The following is a 16,237-nucleotide window of genomic DNA, read 5'->3' on the forward strand; positions in this document are numbered from 1 at the left end:
GGTTGGAGTGCCACTAAATTGCCTAGTAAACAAAACTCAAGCTATAAAATTTCCCAATAGTTCATAAACCCATCTTTAGGCAATTTACAATGCAGTTATTACTTATTGATATTATTGTTTTTACAAACATGCTTACAATTGTACATAAACTGAAAAAAATGATAAAGAAAAAAAATTGTAACCTCACTTGCATAATACAACCTCAATTCCAAAGCAGTTGTGACTGTGTAAAATGTAAAAAAAAAAAAAAAAAAAAAACAGAATTCAATTATTTGCAAATCTTATAAACCCATATTTTCTTAACAGACAACACATAATGTCTAACCTGGGGAAAACATTTTAAGAAAAAAGAGGTCATTTTGAATTTGATTGCTGCAACCAATCTTAAAGCAATAAGGGCTGGAAAGGTGTTACTACAGTGGCAATTTAAAAAAGGGGAAACTGTAAAATGCATTAAAAAAAATTTTTTTAACAGTAGAACATATCAAATGTACCATTTTAGGGGAAAAAAATAAGGTAATTTTGAAATTGATGCAGCACATCTCAAAAAAGTTGGGACAGGGGCAAGAAAAGGGTAAAAGCAGTGTAACTAAAAATAAACATTTGGAGCAACATTTTGCAACAAATTAATTAGTTGGCAATTCACTAGTTAATTGGCAACAGGTCAGTAACATGATTACAAATTTTAAAAGTAAATATGGGCAGAGGTACAACAATCTGTGAAAAACTATTTCTACAAATTGTTCAACAAATTCAGAATAATGTTTCTCAACATACAATTGCAACTGCGAAGAATTAAACTTTCACCTAGGCTCCTAAGGTGGCACTGCATTAAAAACAGGCATTTTCAAAATTACCTTCTTTTTCCTTAAAATTTTAAATTTTCTCCGTTCTATGCTCTATTATGAATAAAACATGGGTTTATTAGATTTGTAAATTATTGCATTCTGTTTCTATTTGCATTTTACTTTTTTTTCCATCTTTTTTAAATCAGGATTATAGTACTGGCCAGTCCTGTTTGACCACCTGTTATATTTCTTTTATTAAACATTATAAGGACTTTTAGATGGGTAGATATTCGTAAATCAGAGTTGTTGTTTGACATCAAGCTGAATTTGACTGTATGGTGATTATTCCAGTCTAGTGGATTAACAATAATTATCTTTATTCTCTGCTACCTCATACCGCTAAAATTCATATGTTTGCCAGATGGGTCACATTGTTTATTTACTAGAAACTGTAGCACATTAGACACAGAGGAGATATATATAAAAATGTTTGTGTTTTTTTCTCTGCAGACTTATATGTGAGTTTCACTTTGGGGTTTAATAAGAGTTTTTGCAGGTTTCATATCAGAACCCAATGTGGTATTCTGCTGTTCTAACTCATCTACCTCAAGGTTCAACTTTATGCTCATTATGTGATTTTTTTTCTCCTCTCAATGTTAAACTGAGTGGAAAAAGGTACAGAAAATGAGCAGTTGCTAAAATGCACAAACCAGCCATGCCATGTTCACATTTTTCCCCTCATTTTGTATCTGCTTGAGTTCACGTAATGTGCTGCTGCCAAATGATTGGCTTAATGAATAATTGCAAAAATGAGCAGGTTTCAGTTGTCATTTAGTATATGCTGTGCAATTCTAATTTCCAAAATAAAGTGTGAATTTTGAGTTTTAGTTATGGTGGAAATTTTTCTGAGATTTGACTACATTTTCTATGTTATATACTTTGTGCTCTTTAAAATGTTTTGAAAATTTCATCTCATTGGTGAGCTGTATAATCTATCATTTTATTTATTTAGAACATTATACATATAATGCATTTATATTTGGCTACATTCATAGTAATAATGCTCTTAGTGTGATTACAATATATTTTTTACAATGCAGATTTAAAAATGGCATGTAGCAAAAAAATGAAAGATATTTTAGAGCATGATGGACCATTCTTGCATGCATTCTTATTCTTAATTCTATTACTGAACCTGCCAAAAGTGTGTCTTGCAAGAGGATAATACAGTAATAATCAGCACACATCCCATGTGACTTTTTTATCATTTATTTATTTTATTTTATTTGTATTATTGTAATTTCACTGTTGAACATACAATTGTACATATAAATAATAAAAAAGATTGTGCTGTTTATAAATTGTTCCATTGCACCTCTCTTATTGGTGTGTGATATGTTCCATAATTTTATATTAAGTGTTAGCAAAACTTATTGTAACAAAACTTTGAGAATCTCATTTTATGAAAATAATTATATTAATAAGAGATGCATTTCTTTCTTAGTTGATTCAGGGAATAAAGGTTTTAAGACAGTATGTTTAGTCAAAACAGTTTTTTTCTCCAATGCAACCTATTTTTCTGCAGTTGGATTATTTCTTCTTTTTTGTATCAAACAATTTACATTTAAAGAAACAAGTTAAAGCACAAGAAAGACTGTTTAGAAGAGAATATTTATAATAAAATAAAAAGAAACACACACACTCACAAAATTACATTTCCAGGTTACAGTGTAATACATAGTTTTACAATTTCAGATTGTGATTTACTACTTTTGTAACCATGGATATGTACTTAATTAATGTTGTTGCTAGAATTTTGCATGAAACATATGTGTACACCTCCAAAATAATAGCAGAGCCTGATTGATGAAGCATTTACATTTACATTTGCGGCATTTAGCAGACGCCCTTATCCAGAGAGATGTACAAAAGTGCTTTGAGTCTCTAGCAATGAATAAATCTATACTGGTACGGCAGATTACAAACCTAATATAAATATAACTCTTAAATTCTACAAAGCAAACTTTGAAAGTGCTAATTTAAGTGTTTCAGGAAGAGGTACCGTTGCTTGAAGATGTACGGACGGACATCTAGGGGAAGTTCATTCCACCACCTCAGTGCCAGAACAGAGAAGAGCCTTGAAGTGTACTTACCTCTCATTCTGAGAGAAGGTGGTTACAAAATGCAAGCAAACATTTGAGTAAACAATTAAATTGTTATTTACAAAATGACACTAACAACAATATCAACAACAATTTAATTAAACAAAATCACGACAACCAACCCCTCAGGGACTAACATTAAATTAATACAACCTGGTCTGCATAACTTAACAAATAAACAAATGCTTTTAGACAAATAAAAATGGTCAATTACACCTTTTTATACAAAATAAAAAACAGTGTTTAAAGTCTTCTGTAAACACTGTGCCTCAAATGCTGTACTAATACAATAGAAGGCAGCTTTTTATAGTGATGCAGCTCCAATTTTAAATGCACAACAAAACAGTGCAAGTATAGTTTTAGCTTAGAGTCAGCTATTATTGTAGTTAAGTTCTGTTAATGTAAGCACGTCAGCTTAGGAGACTATCTAAAACTAAACAAGAGAAAGCTAATAGAATCAGTAGTTACAATAATATAACATTGTATTAATGGTTGGTTTTGCATTTGAGTGTTATGAACCGATGATGATGATTATTATTATTATATTATGTATATATATATATATATATTATGTAGTTATCTACCCCAAATGTGAGATTACAACATAAAATGAGTGAAAAAACTTTTATTACAAAATATTTTTGAGAAAATAGTTAAATTAAGAAGTAACATTAACCTGGTTGCATTAATGTACACACATGTTTATTGCAGGAAATGGCTTGTGTTCAGAATGAGCCATTCACATTCATTTTCATGTTTAATAGTGCGATATAATAAATGCATGCCATCAATAATTTTTTCAGATTAAACCCAAATAGAGATCAGCTGGTTTTCTATGATTTTCTTTGGATCTTCTACATTTTATCTGTCTGCTGAAACCATGCTCTGCAAAGCATGTATGGTGTCTCGTTTGTTAAAAGTTCAGGAGAGGGCTATAAAAGAATTTTTTACATTTTTAAAATAAATGTACCGTTTGACACAATGAAGGCCACCAAGGGAAGAAAATGGAGCACCACATTCACAAAAAATTACAAAAGAACAGGGCAAAAAACTATTAGTGGGTTGCTACAAGACCCACAATAATCATCCATATTCTTCATATTTATGTGGTAAAGTGGATAGATCAAAACCCTTACTTACAATCAAACATCTAATCTTAGTTAAATTACCTCTGAATTTGTGTTCTGGTCCGCTAAGTTGAATTTTAAAATGTATTATAAGCTGATAATTAAAACTAATTTCACCTTCACCATGACAGTGGTCCAAAGAATATATCCAAATAAAAAAAATAATGGTTTAACTTAAAGATCAATTTTTTTGAATGGCCGAGCCAAAACCCAAACTAAAATCTGTGGGTGTGCAATCTTGTGCAGCCAGGTTGTTGTGCATTTTTTTTTTTTTTTTTTTTCCCCTCAACTTATTTTTATGTTCACTGTAATTTATAGGTTGCAATTTCACAACAAAGATAGGAAAAGGTCTGACATAGATTATAGTGATTTCTTTTTTCTTTTTATATCAGAAACCTGCAAAATTGTTCCTAAGATTCCTTTCTATCTACATTCCCGTTTGGGAATATAGATGTGTTATGACTTGTCAACCCAAGCTTCAGACATGAGGTTTATTTTTTATTATAAAGTTCAACGCACTGCGACTGAAGAAAACATATGCAAATAGAAAAAACGCTGGCAAATTAAGAAAACATCATCAGTTAAACTACACGTGCTGCAAATCCTCACAACGCAACTAAATACAGAAACGTTCTGCAAATCCTCACAACACAACCAATTCATTTGCACTGCAAACAGCACAGACCACAAAATAAATGTTTTATGGGGACCCCAACAAGTGACGAACCCGGGACTGCTTGTTCAGTGTCTATTCATCAGTGATGTTGTCAATGATCTGAAAGGTGAGTTTTTTGTTTATTTTAACATCCTGGTAATGGCTTTGCCAGTTAACATAATAACGTTTTACAGTTAATTGTGTATTTCATCAGATTATTTAGGATAATAATATCCAAAAGGTTAAGAAATCATAAATAAACAATAATAAAATAAACAAACAACTCACCTTTTGGGTCTTCGACAACACCACTGACAAACAATAAGCAGTCCCAGACGGGTTTCTCACTTGTTGTGGTGCCCTTGAAACATTTATTTTGTGATCTTTGCTATTTGGTTGTGTTTTGAGGATTTGCAGCATGTTTCTGTGTTTGGTTGCATTGTGGGGGTTTGCAGCACGTGTTGTCAAACTGATAAAGTTTTTTTATTTTTTTATTTGCTGGTGTTTTCTTAAGTTGCAGCATGTTGAGCCACCGTATAGGATGCCTTGAGGATAAGTAATTTATAAGATATTTTTTCATTTCAGGGTGGAGTATTCCCCTTAATTAAACAGAGGCAAAAACAGTGATTGGGATAAAATTTTATTAATTGTGCAGCACTAGCTATAGGTTATATGACTTACACTTCCGGCTGTACTGCCGTCCGATCATGGTCCCGCTGGGCTCTCAAAGCACGGTTGTTTTCTCTGTCTCTTGCATTTGTGAACCATTTACCAAGCACTTTCTCCAGCTCTTTCTTACTTACAGTTTTCAGCAAAGGTTCTGCTTAAGGCTACCTGTAAAGCAAAAACATGTATATAAAGTAGAGCATGCTACTGTATCAACCAGGGCACAACCCATTATTTGTATGTAAAAAGCATGCAAGTTACATAAGCATAAGACTATCAGAACTAAAAAAAAAAATAAATAAATAAATAAAAAGACTAAAAATCACAAGGTTGTAATCACCTTCTAATCCACCATTTGCCCAAACTGTTAACTGATTTTAGTAAATGATGTTAAAATTACACAATACCATGCAAAAAGTTAAATGCATTAATATGGTGATTTTCAGGCTTTGTTGTGATTAATGTCTAGAATAATTAGTGGGGCCTTGAACACAGATCGATTATTAAATTCGTACTGGTACACCTGGTATACTGGTACACTTTAGACCAGGGGTCACCAACCTTTTTGAAACTGAGAGCTACTTCTTGGGTACCGATTGAATTTAAACTGACCACTGTAACATTAGTTTAAGTTACTTACTTATAACGATGTTTTGTCTTTAAAAAAATCACATTAAATAATGTTAAGTATTGTCAAAGTTTCCTCAGAGCTTTTCTCTGTGTATTGTATCTACACATGTTATAAAAGCTAGTAAAGAGAAAGATTACTCCACAGTGCTTTTACTGTTTCACCCTCCTGTTATCATGAGGACACTATATGGAGAAAACACGGGTGAAAATGATTTAAAAAGTCGTTATATCCACATTTTTTACAAATTATATTAGCTCTGATTATTTCAGTCTCGGGCGTGGAACCCGGCAGGCAGGGGTGCCCACTGTCGCCACTGCTATTCGCCCTTGCCATTGAGCCATTATCCATTAAACTTAAATCCTCATTAGCCTTTAAGGGTATAACTCGCAAGTGGGTGGAATATAAGGTATCGTTATATGCTGATGATTTGTTGCTATATGTGACTGATCCTGCAGACTCTGTTCCTGTCATTTTATCTATCTTGGATGATCTTTGCTTTTTCTCAGGATATAAACTGAATTTCCATAAGAGTGAGTGTTATCCGGTAAACAATACCGCTCTACAACTTCAGCGTCTGAATCTGCCATTTAAATTCAACAGTTCAGGCTTTAAATACCTTGGTATTACGGTGACCCGTTCCTTACCCAAACTTTTTCATACCAATCTTGCTCCGCTTGTGGCGGACATGAAGTTGGATTTTCAGAGGTGGAGCAGTCTGCCTCTGTTTTTAACGGGTTATCAATGCAGTTAAAATTAACGTTCTGCCCAAGTTTCTTTATTTTTTTCAATCGCTTCGACTATTTTTACCTAAGTATTTTTTTGATTCTTTAGATAGAATCATTAAATCTTTTCTTTGGGGTGGAAAAGAATCCGTAAGACTTTATTGCAGAGATGTAGGCTCAGTGGTGGGCTTGCTTTGCCCAATTTTCAAATATACTACTGGGCTGCACATATCCAAAAACTGAACTTCTGGACCAATTCAACAGAATCCACTTAGTGCAATCTAGAGCTACTGTCTTGTAGATCATCCTCTGTATCTGCTCTGCTTTGCTCACCTTTTCCGAGCAAACCATCTCGATATACTGACAATCCAGTCGTACTGAACACACTTAAGATTTGGTTTCAGTTTAGGCGTCACTTTAAATTTAGGGCTCTATCAGCAGAGGGTCCCTTAAATAAACATAATTTGTTTCCCCCGTCACTTTTAGATTCAGCTTTCTCACTATGGCACGAAAAAGGCATCAAACAACTTTATAATTTGTACAAAGATGGCATCTTTAGAAGTTTCACCAGGCTGTCCTTGGAGTATGGGCTGCCTACAGCTAATTTTTTTCGATATTTCCAAGTCTGCAGCTTTGTATCTAAATGCCTTCCCAATTTTCCCTCTGTACCCCCAAAGCAACCTTGGGAGAGTTTAGTCATGTTTACTCCACACCAGCGTAGTTTGATTTCCCGGATATACAGTTTTATCTCTTAATAGCTGTAATACAGATAAAACCAGGACCGCTTGGGAGGAGGAGTTGGGGCTGCAGTTTGGCGACGAACGGTGGGAGAAGGCCGTAGATAGGATACGGTCTACCACTTCCTGTGCCCGCCTCAGTCTAATTCAGTTTAAGGTTTTGTACAGAATTCATCTTTCCAAATCGAAACAGGCAAAAATCTATCCCGGGGTTAAGGACAGATGTGACAGATGTCATGCTTCCCCCTGTCATTTAAGTCATATGTTTTTTTTTGTGCCAAAAATTACATGCATTCTGGACAGGTTTTTTTGGTATTATGTCCTCTATATTTGAGGTGCAATTGACGCCATGCCCACTGATCGCTATATTTGGGGTTACCAATGAGTTGGTATCACTGAGTTCTGTACACAAAGATGTTTTAGCTTTCTCATCTTTATTGGCCAGACGTTGCATACTTCTGCACTGGAAAGCAATAGGATGTCCCTCCATCTCTCAGTGGTTTACAGATTTGATGTTTTTTCTTAAGTTGGAGAAAATAAAATATACACTGAGGGGTTCTACTGACACCTTTTTTTGCAAGTGGCAACCTGTTATTTCTTATTTTAGGAGACTATGGGTGTTACCTGATTAAAGATCACAAATTATTGTGAAAATATATATTCACATTCATAATTTTACAAAAAAAATCTATCTAAGTAAACGAAAAAGATTTCATGATAAACCATGTTTTGATGTAAATTTGACTTTTCTTTTATAAATATGAAATTAATTGGTAAAATATTAATTTTCATATTGAAAGGAATAATTTCAGGAAAAACTGCAAAAGAAAGTGCAAAATTTCATTAAAATGTGTATGACAGATCAAGTTTTTACAAGATAATGTGAAATTATGACTTCATATTCATAGGCATCATTTAACTGAAAAAAAAGACTAATAAAATATTTATTGTTTTTATTAAAATATTAAATTTCATATTCATAATCATAATTGCATAAAATGATAAATTATCCTTCATCATAGAAATACGAGTTATTTTAAAATATACATTATATGTTCATGAGAATCCTTTGAAAAAGTGCCATAAGTGAACGCAAATCAATAAAGTGGCTATAACAAATCAAGTTTTGAGAAACTTAAAAAAAAGTGCAATATGTAAGGAAAAAACTTACATTAAAACCATGGGCTGAGAAAAATATAACTTTTTAAAAAATAAAATTTTTGATATTCATCCAAATAATTAAAAAGTGCAAAAATTCAATAAAAAACGTGATATGACAAATAAAATCTTTACAATGCATTGTGAAATTATTACTTTTCATATTCATAAGCTTCATTTAACTAAAAACCGTTGAAAGTGCAACAATTCAACGCAAAACCTGATGTCAATGGTTTGAACAAAATCTGACTTTCTTTTATAAAAAATTGTTTTATTAAAATATTACATTTCTTATCCATAACTATAATTTAATCAAAAAACATGTTAACCTTTATCATAAAAAAAATTGTTGTGAAAATATGAATTTTCATATACATTAGCATAATTTCATTAAAAACTATTACAGTTTTTCTCAAATGCTAAAACACATTTCACAAACGTTTCCTCCATGTTCCCCAATGTCTAAACACAACACCCTTTTCTAAAGCTACATAAACACAACCACACATTCTCACTTCAAAACTCAAACTTTCACACCAAAAGAGCAGCTCGAAGCTTTCAAAAATGTAAACACAATACACATCATTACACACTACAGCAAAACAATTGAAAACACAATGCTCAATTTGTGAGAAGGTTCTTTGTTTCATAACTGCCTATGCATATTTTTGAAACTTTACAGTAATGGATGTTTTTAGATCTCTGCAGAGGATTAGGCATTTAGATTTAAGAGTTTCATATAAAGAGTATAAATCTATAGTAAATTCTGCATGTACACTACTGTAACACAACTCAATGCAAAAACAGAATCTATTGCACACAACAGTAATCTTGAAAACATGATCAGGGTGTGAAGTTTTTTTATTTACTTTATTCACACCACACACACACACACCACGATCACTGTGCGGCATCATGTCGCTGAGCTGCATCGGGCCACATCACCTCATCCACATCGCAGGCTATATTGTCTCTTGCCAGGCACTGCGGGAAAAACGCCCTGGAATGGCGAATCCATCCTTGGAAGGCCTCCACTGGGATGTCAACACAGGCCAGTTTCATTGCCATTAGGAGGTCCTCTCTAGTGTATGGTTGTCTGTCATAAACCTTCCATCTCCATGATGAGAAGAACTCCTCTATAGGGTTCAGGAAAGGGGAGTAGGGTGGCAGACAGATGTTTTAAAAGTGGTTACTGTTGGTGGTGAACCACTCTCTGATTTGGTTTGTTTTGTGGAAGCGTACATTGTCCCAAATGATCACATAAATTTGATGTGCGGGCCCAGGATGGTGGTGTTGGCGGCCCAGGAGGATGTCTTTTGGCTCCTCTAGGAAGGTGAGGAGACGTTGGGTGTTATAAGACCCAAGGACAGCATGCCGGTGGACAAGCCCCTCCAAACCCATGGCCGCACAAAGAGTAATATTACCCCCCCGTTGGCCAGGAACCTCAGTGATGGCTCTTTGGCCAAGGATGTTACGGCCTCTTTGCCTTTGTTTCTGCAGGTTGAAGCCAGCCTCATCCAAGAAGAGGTACTCATGAGGTCTGGCCATCGTGTCCAACTGTAATATCCTCTGTGAAAATGTGAAAGTGCACAGGTGTTCAGAACAACAATCAATCAGGTAGCACAGTATTGTCCAGAAGTAATGTAGGCCACTGAGCAACACAGTATGTCCACTAACTGTACTGTGAACATGGATGTATACTTACTTGCACATACTCGTAACGTAGGTCTTTGTGTCGCGCAGAGTTGTGCTCAAAGGGAACCCTATAGACCTGTTTCATCCGCATCGTTTTGCGCCGGAGAACTCGGTCTATTGTGGCCAAGCTGACATCATCAATGCTCTCAAAGTTGACATTATTGGCATTGACTTTGTCTCTGATCTCCCAGAGTCTGATGAGGTTGTTCTCACGAACCATATTCACAATGAGGGTTTCTTGTGCCGCTGTAAATATGGCAACCCTCCCACCTCTATGTGGCATTCTTTCAACTCTAAAGAAAGAAACATGTGTTGTCAGTTTTACAATACAGTAAGAACTGATTTAAAACCAATAGACTACTTTCACAGGCTTGTAAAATTGTATTGTGACAAAGAAAGCAATAGAGTACAATACCTGTTGTGTTGTCTGAATGCCCTGATAATGGAGGCCACGGTGAACCTACTCAGGTTTGGACGGACTCGTAGTCCTGCTTCAGCCATTGTAATGCCATGGACAATGACATGGTCAATGACTGTTGCTCACATCTCGTCCGTAATGATGGTGCGAGGTTGTCTTGCTCTCCCTCCTGGACCTTCTCCTCTCCCTTGTTGGCCTGCTCCTCTTCCTCCTCTGATTTGAACTCCTCTTCCTAGTTGGCCTGCTCCTCTTCCTCCTCTGATTTGAACTCCTCTTCCTCGTTGGCCTGCTCCTCTTCCTCCTCTGATTTGAACTCCTCTTCCTCATTGGCCTGCTCTTCTCCCTCCTCTGACTCGAATTGCTCTTCCCCTGACTCCCCTGAAAAAAATGTGTTAAGATTTATGAGAACGGAGGATTGTGTTTTGTGAATTGTGTCTTCATGTGAAATGTGTTTATGATATTGAAAAATTATGGCTTGATTTAGTAATCTAGGATGTAATTAAAAGGTAGGATGTAGTAATCGCGGAGGTCTGGAGCGGAGCGGAGCGACGTCCCCCGCAGAGGTCTGGAGCAGAGCGACGCCCACTATGGAGACCTGGAACGGAGTGAAGCTCTCTGCGGAGGTCTGCGACGAGGTCTGCGACGCCCTTTGCGATGACTGGAGGCTAAGCGAACTCCTCAGTACGAAGCGACATCCTTGGCGGCGACCAGGGGCTGAGCGACGCCTTCGGCGGAGATCAGCGGACATCAGCAAACCCCCAATATAAGTGTAAACCGTAGGGCCTATTCTGTAATTTATATGCAGATGTTAAAGGCTAAAAGAAATGTCTGGGACAGTTAATCTAGCTGATACACAAAACGATCCTACACAGACGCTACATATGCATACTTAAAATTCTAGTATGCGTAATTAAAATTCTAACCCAAACCCGAACCCTAACCCTAAGCGTAACCCCTAAGCCCAAACCCCAACCCTAAAAACTAACCCTAACCCCTAACCCTAAACCTAAAACTGTTGTAGAAACGACTCAGAGTCACGGGGTTTGCTTCCAGAAGATGACAGCCTTTTTTATCACTCAACAAAGACGGAGTTGATTCCGTCTGCAACTGCCCTCTCCAGCCTCACTTCTACATTATATACCCTATGCCAAAAAAATGCATTTTTATATATCTCACTATACATTTGAGGCCCCCCTTATACATACAATGGTGGTGCCCAAATGTTTAGTTACAGACACACACTGTGATGCCAGGCCTCCACCTCAGGTGCCTAGAGGGACAAGCGCTCTGAACCTAACCATCAGCAGGGTGCGGAAAGGGCATGCTGAGGCGGCGCAGCCCAGCGCAGCAAAGGAGGTGGCGTGGCGTCCTCACGAGACACAACTGGAGCTCAATCGGATTGGCGGCTCATCACTGTCTTCAAAGCCGGTGAGGCGTATAAAAGGCACCCGGGAGGACAGTGATTTGGAGAACCTCGGGTTCCCCATTAATGGCGGCTCTCACCCCCTTTTTCTCTCACTACAGGCAACAGACGGATAATGTGGAAGAGGAATTCCCGCCAGACCCGCGCAGCACCTAGTCAGTGAGGGATGACACCTCGGCCACACGGCAGGAAGACCCTGACCCCTATGAGCCAATGGTGATGGCGGCAGAGCCTCCCGCCCTATGGGACCTGAGCCAATGGAGCGAGGCGAGAATGGATTATGACACAAAAATCTGTACCTTGTTCAAGATAGTTAACTGGTACACCACAAAAATAATGTGAGCCATAAACAACCTCCTGCATTGACCATGGTGGAGAAACATCTATCTGAGGTCATTGAACCAGCTCTGCCAAATCCCACAACACAAGCCCTTATCGAAGGCAATGCTAAAAACTGGGCCTATACCACCATGTTAATTTTTAAGAACCATTATAAGGACACATTAGTGGAAGAAATGGAGAAACTGCAGCACTATCCTTCCCGAGGCTTGGAAGAATGCTTTAACACTGCTGTTATGGGCAAAATGTGGAATTGGTAAAAGGCTGAGGTACAAAACAATAGAGGAGGCTCACACACTGGTAGCGGACAAATGGAAGATCCCTACACCCACTGCTGATGTGGAGGAAACGAGAGGGGAAACAAGAAGCAAAGTGTCCCTGCTGCTTCTTCTCTACCGCTGGACAAAACCGGCGGTGCCATCGCGGTGCAGGCCTCAGTGCACGCTGAGGCCGAGGCACACTCCCTACCGGATTTGTCCACCAAACCAGTAACAAAATCTTCCAAAACCGCTTCCACCATGACAGATCCACCAAACAATTGGTCCCCTTTTAGGGAAGAGGATTCGGACAGCCGTTCCAAATTCGCCCTAGATCCTCCTGCCTCCCCAAAAGCACAACGCGCTCCTCGCCCGAGTTCCAATCCCTGTGTTAGATGGGAAGAGGAACTCGTTATTATCAAAGACCAGAGAGGGTGCGACAAGGATCATGAAGGCGGTTCACAAAGGGTGACACAGCAGCCATAGAACAGCCACACAGGCCCGTCTGAATGTGGAGCTCAATGTGCCATCTGCAACACTGTGTGACTCCAGTGAGGATGGTCCAAACAGGCACATAAACACGCCCAGAAAAATGTTAGAGTGGAAACTGACTGTCTGTAAGAAATGCCTCGTTATTGGGGATTCCAACCTCTCCAGATTTCCCCCCTTTAAGAACCCTGACCTCCAGATAGAAAGCTATCCGGGGGCTACGTTTAGACACATGAAGGCTGTGATCAATAAAATTCCGGTCTCTAATGACGGAGAGCATCACATTTTAGCGCGGGGCATCAACACTGCCATTAAACAATGCAGGCGGCTTTAAGAGCAACAAAATAAAAATTCCCCCTTGCGCAGATTTGGGTTCTGAAACTTAACATTTCAGGAACGCTCCCAGCAAAGGAGCAAATGCAACTAAACATCCTGAGTGGTTACATCACTGCCAACATAAATCATATTCCGGCGCTGCCCAGAACAGAATTCCAAACTGAGAGTGACAATATTCACTGGACAGTGAATATAGCTGGAAAAATGCTGGAACATTGGCTCAAACATTTAAATTAAATCTCCCTATAAGCCTGCATGTGCAGGAGGGGAAGAAAAATGTGATTATTTTAGCCAGAAAAGCCAATATCACTTGCCCACAATTTAGCCTGCTTTATAGAGGCCTAACCTTTATTCCATCATGGAATATTAATAGACAATATAGCAGGAGGCAAATGTGGTATGATCTGCAACAATACCACCGGAGACTAAAACTAGCATCTTATTTGCAAAATGACACAGATCAAACTCCCCCACCTTTCACACATAAATCAGACTGGGTCCCACCTATAGATAAACTGCACACTGAACTTCACACTCTGTTTGAAACAGACCTTTAATCCTTCAAAAGACACTGCAGACCATTTCGGAAACAGCTTAACCTCACTCCTGAGGAAATCAGTGCTCTGAACAGGTTAAACCAGGGGTGTCACTCATTTTCACAAACGGCCACATCAGCATAATGTTATAGCATTATCAGCATCATTTTTCCCTCAAAGGGCCAGATGTAACTTTGAGGCAGTATAAATGTAACTAAATGTAATGTACAATAAAAGCAACTACTCCTTAATGTTAAATAACTCTAGAGTTAGGGTTTTTTATTATTCAACTTACAAACACACATATTTGCCTAAATGTAAAAAGAAATGTTTGCTTGTTGCTCTGTTGTAACATAAACCCTTTACATTTGTCAGCTTATGAAACCCACATTACTCCATCAATCAACAATAACACTATCCAAGTCAATATGGATAAATAAGTTATGACAACTTTGTTCAAAACATTTTTGTCATGGTTAAAAGGGGCAGAAAAACGGTCCAACCAACAATTGTAAGCTGCTAAAATCATGTGTAAGAGGTGTGGCATTTTACATAAACAATTGACTGCACAGCCTTGTGGGGAAACATCAAACTAATGAGAGATGGTTTGATTATGTTTGTCTGCATAAACAAACGCAATTTGCCTTTTATTCTTGCACCATTTGTAGTTTTTTTTTTGGAGGCTCACTTTGGCATACTTCGCTTCGTGTTTGGTGTCAAAATGCAGACGTAGATTGTACACTTTAACAACCGCCACTGCCTCATAACACAAAATACATACCGCGTTTCTCCTTGAATCAAAAACATATATTCGCCTTCCATCTGCATCAATTTTTCTCTTCCTGGACATTTTGGGATCATTGTTTGTATTTCTTAATTCGGAAAATGGCACTGATGTGGAAACACTGCATTCTAGTGGTGGAATGCCGTCATTTCACGGGTAACATGATCGGCATGCATTATTAGAACTGTAGTTTATGGTCGATGGACCCTTTTTACTTATTTATTATAGGATAATCAGACCTTTTCAGCTCTCGCGGGCCACATTTAGCCCGCAGGCCTTGAGTTTGGCACATATGGGTTAAAGGATAACAAAAGTATTATTATCAAACCCACTGACAAGGGCAGTGCAACGGTTATTATGGACCGTGAACAATATCTATGGGAAGGGTACGGACTATTACAGGATAAAAATTATTACCAAAAAATAGACAAACCCATTTATCCGGACACTGTACCCCTAGTCAAGGAAATATTCCAAGTCCTGTATACAAAAAAACACATAAATGCCAAACAGAAGTCCTATCTCTTGGATGACACGGAGCCCAGGAGCAGGAGATTCTATATGCTCCCTAAAATACACAAAGATCCGGCCAAATGGAGCAAACCCCACGAAATTCCTCTGGGAAGGCCTATAGTGTCAGATTGCGGAAGCGAAACATACTATACGGCCAAATTCCTGGATTTTTATTTAAATCCCCTTTCGACGGGCCACCCTAGCTGTTTAAAAGACACATATGACTTTATTCCGAAAATTAAAGGACTTGAAATTCCCCAAAAGGCTGTCCTGTTTACTATGGACATTGACAATCCCTGTTTACTATGGACATCTTTGTCTCTGTGAAGCTTATCAGGGAGGTAAGATCCAATTTTATTAGCATATCCACCAAGATTCAGGGACAGGGTCATAGCCAAACACAAACCTAAACATCAGGGACATCTGGAGCAAAAACAACACATTCAAAACAGATTCACCAAAGAAGTTTTTACCACTCATCGCTCAAGTACAGTGCACAGCAAAAAATTGTGTTTACCTCATTTCCTGTAAACAATATGTTGGAGAGACGGGCAACACCATCCTGGTCAGGATGACACAACACAAACAAAACATCTTAAAAGAAAAACAAATACTTACCTGGTCAAACACTTCCAGGAACATGGATGGGAATCCCTTAGGGTCATGGTCCTACAGGCAAACCCACAATGGTCTGTGGCCCTGAAAAAAAGAGCAGAGAGAGAATTTGGATTCAGAAACTAGGTACTGTTTATCCCCAAGGCCTCAATGAGAGGTGAATACAGTCTTATTAGGAGGCATTGA

The 16,237-nt window shown here is 37.8% G+C and overlaps 1 long non-coding RNA gene across 1 annotated transcript; it reads right to left on the reverse strand.

The window, feature by feature from the left end:
• Nucleotides 1-9,491: 9,491 nt before the first annotated feature.
• Nucleotides 9,492-10,488, reverse strand: LOC310731014. Its single transcript, XR_014535052.1, has 2 exons — nucleotides 10,352-10,488; nucleotides 9,492-10,215 (listed from the first exon to the last, which is right to left on the reverse strand). It is a non-coding gene; the product is annotated as an uncharacterized lncRNA (long non-coding RNA).
• Nucleotides 10,489-16,237: the final 5,749 nt, after the last annotated feature.

The sequence above is a fragment of the Silurus aristotelis genome (assembly GCF_946808225.1).
Source record: "Silurus aristotelis genome assembly, chromosome: 9".
In the NCBI taxonomy this organism is placed as follows: domain Eukaryota; kingdom Metazoa; phylum Chordata; class Actinopteri; order Siluriformes; family Siluridae; genus Silurus; species Silurus aristotelis.